The sequence below is a fragment of the Procambarus clarkii genome, chromosome 26 (assembly GCF_040958095.1).
Source record: "Procambarus clarkii isolate CNS0578487 chromosome 26, FALCON_Pclarkii_2.0, whole genome shotgun sequence".
Lineage (NCBI taxonomy): Eukaryota > Metazoa > Arthropoda > Malacostraca > Decapoda > Cambaridae > Procambarus > Procambarus clarkii.
Genome location: NC_091175.1, coordinates 4,838,616 through 4,847,292, shown reverse-complemented (window position 1 = coordinate 4,847,292; position 8,677 = coordinate 4,838,616). Strand labels below are relative to the sequence as shown.

Sequence of the window (8,677 nt, the reverse complement as noted above, 5' to 3'; positions counted from 1 at the left end):
CTTGATTTGGCGTCACCCGCTCTTCATTTTCGTCTAATTTCTTTATAAAAAGATACTTTTTCAGATTAAAATTATGCTTTTTCGTGTTGTACATTCAGCACCAACATTATAATGAGTAAATATATCATATTTATTCATTATTAACGTATTGCCAGGAAGCTTTGTGAAACTTGTGTAGTTTGTGGTAATTAGACGGACCGCATTGAAGAGACATGCACTCTACATATAAGGTGCACGTTTCATGTAAATTTAATAAAAAATGAAAGAGTAGAAGTTACGTTTATGTTACTTGGAAGAAAGTAATGAAAAAATGAAGTCTAAGGTGCTACCATCTGTGGTTGAGGTTGAAGTATAGAATTTCCTCCAAAATTTACACCCTTACAGATAGGCTTACGTGCACTCAGGTGTATAAGTTTCATGCAAATCGTCCGATAAACAAATGAGAAAAAAAATAAAAAAAATTAAATTAATATATCTATTTTTTTAACAATTTTGTATGAAACTAATTATTAAATTATTTATTATATGTTATTGTGACAGCTGAGAGTCACATACATGTTTTCAGTTGACACTCTTGTTTCATGTAAATTTTTGACCATTTTGAAAATGTTTTGACATATAATTCACACACACACACACACTCACACACACACACACACACACACACACACACACACACACACACACACACACACACACACACACACGCACACACACACACGCACACACACACACACACACACACACACACACACACACACACACACACACACACACACACACACACACACACACACACACACACACACACACACACACACACACACACACACACACACACACACACATATATATATATATATATATATATATATATATATATATATATATATATATATATATATATATGAATAATTGCTGAGAATGGGTATTTAAGTTTTCAAGGATATATATATATATATATTTATATATACTCTCATTTATCCAATTTATACCCATTGCACCGTGTTCTGTCTTGTATTGGTCAAAAGTTTGCTCACCTCATCCAAAATTGTTGCAACATATCACCTCACCCAAATGCGAGTATATAAAACAAGCTGTTCAATGTTAGCATTAAGTAAAACTCCGTTTAGTGTTTTTAGGTTACAGTTGTGTGTGTGTGTAAACTAAAGTCTTTGAAAATGTAATAAGTTATTACGAAACGCGTTCAAGCGTCGTGTCAGACTAGAAATAAAAATGAATTTTGGAGAATGGATTTTTTAATTACCATCGACAGTAAAAAGAAACATAAGAAATATTGAGAAAATTCGTGTTAAAATTATTAATCTTACTTTTTCGGTCATATTTAACAACAAATATATTTATATGAAAGACTGCTACCAAAATATACTAATATATATATATATATATATATATATATATATATATATATATATATATATATATATATATATATATATATAACAAATCCTTTGAATTGCTTAAATACCCCATCTTTAGCAAATAACCATTAATATGAACAAACACCTAAATATATAACAAATCCTTGAAAACTTAAATACCCATTCTTAGCAATTATTCCTTGAAATGCATAAACATCTATCTTTAATAAATATCACTTGAAAATATAACAAATGTATATGAAACAGATTGGACAACATGAATGTCCTGCCAAAAATGGATATAAAACATAAACTCTAACATACGTTATTGAATAAATCGGCGACCTAATATAAAGGTGATGAATGTGAAGCCAGCCTATTAAATGTATTCAGAAAGTATCTAAAAACTAGATGTCGCGAATAGACATTCTTTTATATTATTTGAAAATGTATGAGAAAATATATATAAAGGTTAGGTGGGGGCGGGGTGAGGGGTGTTAGGCTGAGGTGTGCATAACATGTTGGATGGATAGTGTACAAGTAATAAAAAAATGGGATTAAGGTTAGGTTAGGGGTTGGTTAGGGAAGATTAAGGTTGTTGGGTTATGTTAGGGTTGGTTAGGTTATGTTAGGGTTGTTTGGTTATGTAAGGGAAGAATGCTTAAACAAAGCATTACCAAGAATATTAGAGAATTGGAGCAAGTTAGTAAACTGTGCATTTGAGTAAGTTTTTGTAAAGTGTATAAGTTTGTATATAAGTTGGTGAATATGGAAGTCTGTGTTTATAAAGTCAAGGTTGCATAAATGCTTGAGTGAGTTTGTATTTGCAAAATTTGTGTTTATAAAGGGAACTGTTTGCGTATTTGTAAGTTTGGTTGTGTTTGAGTATGTGTTTTGTCCGAGTTGTTTGAATTTGCATAAGTTTATGCTAGTTTGTGAATGTAAGGATTGGAAGTAACGCCCCCTAATGTATTTAGTATTCATATTGTCTTTAACTTTGTCCCCGAGAGCATTGTGAGTCGAGGCGAGAGCGCCTCTGAGGATACTGATTTAAGGAGTATATAGTTAGAGTTGGTCTATGAACACTTTGGTTAATTTTGTGATACAGACAAGTGCCATTCCCTGTCTTGTATGTACTGAGAGAATGGATGGTTTCAACATTTCTACTTATCTACCCTTCTACCTCTACCTCTCCTACTCCCTCTCCTCTCCCTTCGCCTCTCTCCCACTTCCCTTTCACCTGACGACCCTCCTAACTCCTCCCACCTACTCCTCTCTCCTCCCTACCTCCCTCACCCCAAGCCCTCACTAATTATTTCATTATTCATCTCTTTCCTTTCGGTTCTCTTATATGTTCGTGGCAGTGAACTGTTCTAGAGTTCTCTAGAGTCGCGAGTAGCTGATCAAGTTACAATGCCTTGTGTTCGTGATACTTAGGTAATCAAATACCTAGGTCACAAGGTGTTGAATTGGAGAGGCTGCAGAAGGGCCTCTGGGGGGGGGGGCACTCTAGAATAGCTAACTGGAGGGATAGCTAGAATAGCTAACTGGAGGGATAGCTAGAATAGCTAACTTGAACTAGAATAACTAACTAACACCCATATAGAGTCAACCCTACCAAGTTGAATCTCATCCGGAAAGAAGTCGACTACATGCTTCAACATGGATTGGTGAGACCTAGCAGCAGCAGTTGGAGTAGTCCGTGTATTTTGGTCGAAAAGAAGGATGGAACTCACAGGTTGGTCATTGACTACCGTAAGCTAAATGTAATGACTGTTGATGATAACTTTACAGTACCTAGATTAGATGATTCCATAGACAGTGTTGGTAAAGCCAAGTTTGTAACCAAACTAGATTTGTCAAAAGTATATTGGTAAATTCCTTTAACACCAAGAGCTCGGGAGATGAATGCATTTATAGCTGCAGATGGGTTGTATGAATTCACTGTAATGCCTTTTGGGCTGAAAAATGCCCCAGCAACTTTCCAGCGTCTTATGAACTTAGTGTTAAAGACATACCACAATGTAGAGCTTACTTGGATGATATTGTAATTTATCACATTAATTGGGAGGACCATATGAAATGCTTGGATAAACTATTAAAATTCTTAAAGGAGGCTAATTTAACTGTAAACTTACACAAATGTACTTTTGCTAGAGCTAGTATTTCTTACTTGGGATATGAAGTGGGAAATGGGAAGGTTTTACCACTCAAAAATAAAATAAATGATATATTAGAGTATCCAGTGTTGACTAGCAAGAAGGAGGTACAAATATATCTTGGAATGTGTGGTTATTATAGGAAGTTCTGTAAAAAAATTGCAGCAATTGCAGCTCCTTTGACTAACTTGCTATGTAAAAATAAAAAGTTTAGATGGCCTCAGGAATGTCAGGATGCATTTACTAAAATAAAAGGAATGTTATCATCTGGTCCAGTGTTTTCTACTCCTGACTACTCTAAGCCATTCAAACTATATATAGATGCTTCGGATTGGGGTGCTGGTTTTGTACTAATGCAAGAAGATGATGAGGGGTATTAATCATCCAATACATTACTATTCTAAAAAAATTTACCAAATGTCAACAGAATTACTCCACAGTAGAGAAGGAGGCTTTGTCATTATTACTAGCTGGTAAAAATTTGACATTTATCTATCAGCCAATACTGTTGAAGTGTTTACTGACCACAACCCCTTAACATTTATTGCTAGCATGAAGAAATCCAATCAGAGAATATTAAGGTGGTCTTTATTGTTGCAAGAGTACAATCTGGTCATCAAACATATTCCAGGAAAATTAAATATAGTAGCAGATGCACTTTCTTGATTGCCAAAACCTGGGGTGACTTAGGGTTGTACTATTGCTCAGAGATGTATATATTATTGTGTATCTATTGTTTATTATATATCTTTTAATGTTTCTTTACAATTATTGTGAAATCTGGTTGAGGTGTTAATTTTATGTGAAAAAAAGGTGAAATTCATTCATGAATTTCTCGAGTGTATATATTATTATGTATCTATTGTTTATTATATATCTTTTACTGTTTCTTTACAATTATTGTGAAATCTGGTTGAGGTGTTAATTTTATGTGAAACAAAAGGTGAAATTCATTCATGAATGTCTCATTTTTTCCCCACAGCTTAGGAGGGGTGTTACGAATCTTGCCTCCTGTGGAGGTTAGTTTCAAGTATAAATTGTTGGTGGACACAGTGGAAAATTTTTGATAGGAAAATATCTACAGCTGATTTCAGTGAGGCGGCGAGTTACCAGTAATACTCCACCCAGCAAAGTAGTACCTTCAAAGCTGGAGATTGTCAGGAATAATGTGAATTGAAATACCCTAACTATGTGAGGGAAAAATTGACTCAATCTAAAAGCATACATGGGGAATATGGTAAATAAAGTCAATAAAGGGTTTGACTGCAAATGTAAAGCATAGAGTATTAAGGGGGGGGGGGGGTTATATCACGTCATAATGACCTTTAGTTGTAAGGAGCAACATTTCATATGTGTAATATCGTGTTTTATACATATAAATTTGTGTCTGTACTAGGCTGTTTATCTTACTCCTTGATATGCCCTAGACTCAAGTATAATCATCTATTCCCCTAAACAACATTTAAAGGTCCACCACTACTAAATTCTTAACAGGCCTCTGAGACACAGGTATGACAAAAGTTTTTGACACACGCCCCCATGACAGACCTCTGCAATATGATATCTTCAGGCCATCAAGTTAGAGAGGTTAAATATCCCAAAAGGAATGCATAGTGAAACATCAGTTCGGTTATATAGACTACGTCTAGGTTACAGATGCAACTGGGGGAATGTTGAACCCAGACAGAGGGAATGCATTTTCTGCCAAACAATCACAGAAATGACACTACTTGACTATCTCCTGGAATGTAAAGCAGCCAACGTCCTTAGAAGAGCTTTAAGAGTCCCTGAATCTTGCAGTAACCACCCTGAAGCCTTCAATACTGCTACTCTTCCGGGCAAAAATGGTGTCCAGCAGTTGGACATTAATACTGTCACGCAGTATCCTTCCCCGCGACAGTAGCCTGATGATTAACTGCGACCTCAGATCACAGTATACATTTACTAAAAAAAAGAAATATCCCTGTGCCACCTCTTTGGTGGCTTACACTTTATCAATCAATCATCTGTTTGGTTGTTTGTCTAAGGTTGGAAGCCAGACACTTTGGGCTAGTCTCACGCTGTTTGAAATGATAAAACTTTTTTACTGTATATATAATCTCATAGGATGGTCGTTGTTGGTCCTCTATACCACTTTTGAGGCTGAATTGGCCTTCACATACACTCTGCAAAAATCAGGGAATATGAAATGGGCAAGAAATATCAGTAAATTTCAGCATTCGTTTAAATATTAGTGAATCTAGATTCTGTAATGGAAAACGCATATTCAGATGACAGATTTGCATTTACAGCACAACCTTTTGGTTACAGAGATGTGGATAGTGTAATGAAAAGGGTTACAGTCATAATGGATATGAGGTGAGTATGTATGGGTTGAGATTGAGAGGGTGTAAGTGGAGATGTGTAGAATGAATAAATGTTATCAGTGATTAAGCCAGTGTGTTATGAAAAGGTTATAGTGATGTGGCTAGAAAGGGAAGGTGTAAGGAGGGTGTGAGAGTGTGGAAAAGGAGCCGATTTTGGGCAAGTGTATGTGGCTGGAGACAAGGAGTGTATATGTGGTGGAGGCAGACAGGATGTGAGTAGGGGGAGAGGAAAGGATGTTTTGTCTGCGAGACAGGATGGATGAGTGTGGAAAGACAGGGCAAGTGCATGTGGAGTGGAGACGGGAAAGGTGTGTGTTGGGAAGATGAAGAGGGTGTATATAGGAAGAAACTGGAAGGGCGTGTGAAGGACTGAAGAATGTGTTTAGTGAAAATGGTTACAGTGGTGTGGCGAAAGTGGAATTGTGTGTTGTGGTGTTTATTAGAGCATGTGTCTGGGAGAGATCGGGTGGGTGTAGAGTGAGAGGAGTTAATGAGTGTGTGTTGGAGGGGAGGGGGTAGACCTGGGAGGAGGTATGGCAGAGGCCTGGACACAGAGTCGATCCGTCATCTCCTTGCACCCATCTTGATTTTATATATATATATATATATATATATATATATATATATATATATATATACATATATATATATATATATATATATATATATATATATATATATATATATATATATATATATAAAATAAAAAAGGAAGGGGGTGGTAGGAGAAAAGCACACAGAAACTGTATTGGAGGGGATCTAAACATTCCCTCTAATGCGTTATGCGTGGTTTCCTCCGAGGCTATGGGTCCCCCTTCTTCCAGCTAGAGGTGGTACTCTCTTAATATATATATATATATATATATATATATATATATATATATATATATATATATATATATATATATATATATATATATATATATGCAAATATTATTAGTAGAATTAACGAATAAATTATTATTTTTTTTTAAATGTTCTAAACCAAATTATATCATATAAGAAATAGTTTTATGTTACCTCTTATATATTGAAAAGAAGATATATTTAAATTATATTCAAATTTCAAACTCAGGACCTGGAGGATAATGACCCTGTGTGAATGAACCGTGCAGTCGTTTATCAGGCACGTCCACATGACTGGAGTTGTCGTACCCACCATACAAATTTTGCTAGCCACGTCAACTCTTCTAAGCCAACAAGAAGTGTGGTGTAAATACACACCTCACAAGTCTTCTTTTCTTCGTCAACAACATCATCTGTAGCCAAGTTCACGAGAAGTATAGTGTTAGTACACACCTTACAAGTCTTACTGCTGCGTCTTTAACTGATGTACTAGCCAATTCTACAAAAAGCATATTGTCAGTACACACCTTATAAGTCTTAGTACTATATCCACAACAACACTTGTAACAAACCAGGAATAATATATATATGATATTTCCTTTTTTTTACTATATATTGACTCCATGCCTGTTGCTTAAAACTCACGAGCGAATATTTAGATCTCCCACAAGCAGTATGACATCACTCACGTGGGACACATTCAGAATACTGCACGTATTATATATTTCCGTCCTAGGAACTGTTAGTCTAGGGGTTTCGTAAATCGCTAGTAAATTTCTTTAGACGATTTTGATTTCAGCCATCTTACCTTAGTTATCTCATTTGCCTAGAGGGTAAATGATAATAGAATCAGGTAAAGATACAAGTGAGATTAAGTATTTCTATAACCAACAAGGCATACATATATACAGAATTAAAATATTCAAATGTAGTAATGACAGAAGGATTGTACTTATTAGATCAAAAACATAAGTGGGTTTATTCAACACAGAATTAGTCTTGAACACATCCTATTCATTAGAATCTCTACCAATTGAGTAAAGGTTATTACCAATAAATGAAATGTATAACATAACGAGTCCCTACTTTATTAGTTCAGATGTTCTGGTATGCTTCTCCATTATATATTCCAATTATTTCCTTCCTGAATTGAGACTAATACACTACTATCTTGCCTAAGGCCATTCCCAAACTAGATGTACATCCATGTAAACAAATTCCTCTGACAGGCTTCCACCCCTCTGGCCTTCACCACTCGAAATCCCTAGAGTTTAACTATTAAAGATCAGCCAATCCAAATCTAATGTTAATGACTTGAGCAACACAAATAATAAGCATGAGACTAACGATTCTATAACTCATTTTTGATGACAGCTTTTTGGAGACACAGTGGCCAGACCACCTTGAATGGGGATTAGTTCATAATTGTTCTTTAAAATGTTCTACAAATTGTACTAATGCATTTGCTTTGTATAATTTAACAGTTGGAAAACTTTCTAAGACTCAGAGGCTTAGTCATTTTTACTACATTGTAACTATGTCTACTAGAACTGTGGAGTCATTATAAGTCTCAAAAATTAGTTATACTCTTTCCTGATAACTACAACATGTACCTGAACATCACCCTAAGAATATTGGAGTTTTGGATTATACAAATAAAGTGTTACTTTATATTAGACAATTATTTTTGTCCTGTTCCTTTTTGTCAAAGTGACAATAACAAATTAGGTTAAAGAAATGGGGTGCCTCAAAATTTGACGACATTTCTGTCTTTTTTAGACCATTCTGGAGCCGAGGCTAAGAGAGAGCAACCCGTTCTCAGGCCAGGGGCCAGATTCACGAAAGCGCTTACGCAAACACTTACGAACCTGTATATCTTGTCTCAATCTTTGGCGGCTTTGTTTACAATTATTAAACAGTTAAT

The 8,677-nt window shown here is 35.3% G+C and overlaps 1 long non-coding RNA gene across 1 annotated transcript; it reads left to right on the top strand.

Moving 5' to 3' along the window:
- The first annotated feature begins 895 nt into the window (after positions 1-895).
- Positions 896-8,426, top strand: LOC138368993 (uncharacterized). Its single transcript, XR_011229697.1, has 2 exons — positions 896-3,120; positions 6,983-8,426. It is a non-coding gene; the product is annotated as an uncharacterized lncRNA (long non-coding RNA).
- Positions 8,427-8,677: the final 251 nt, after the last annotated feature.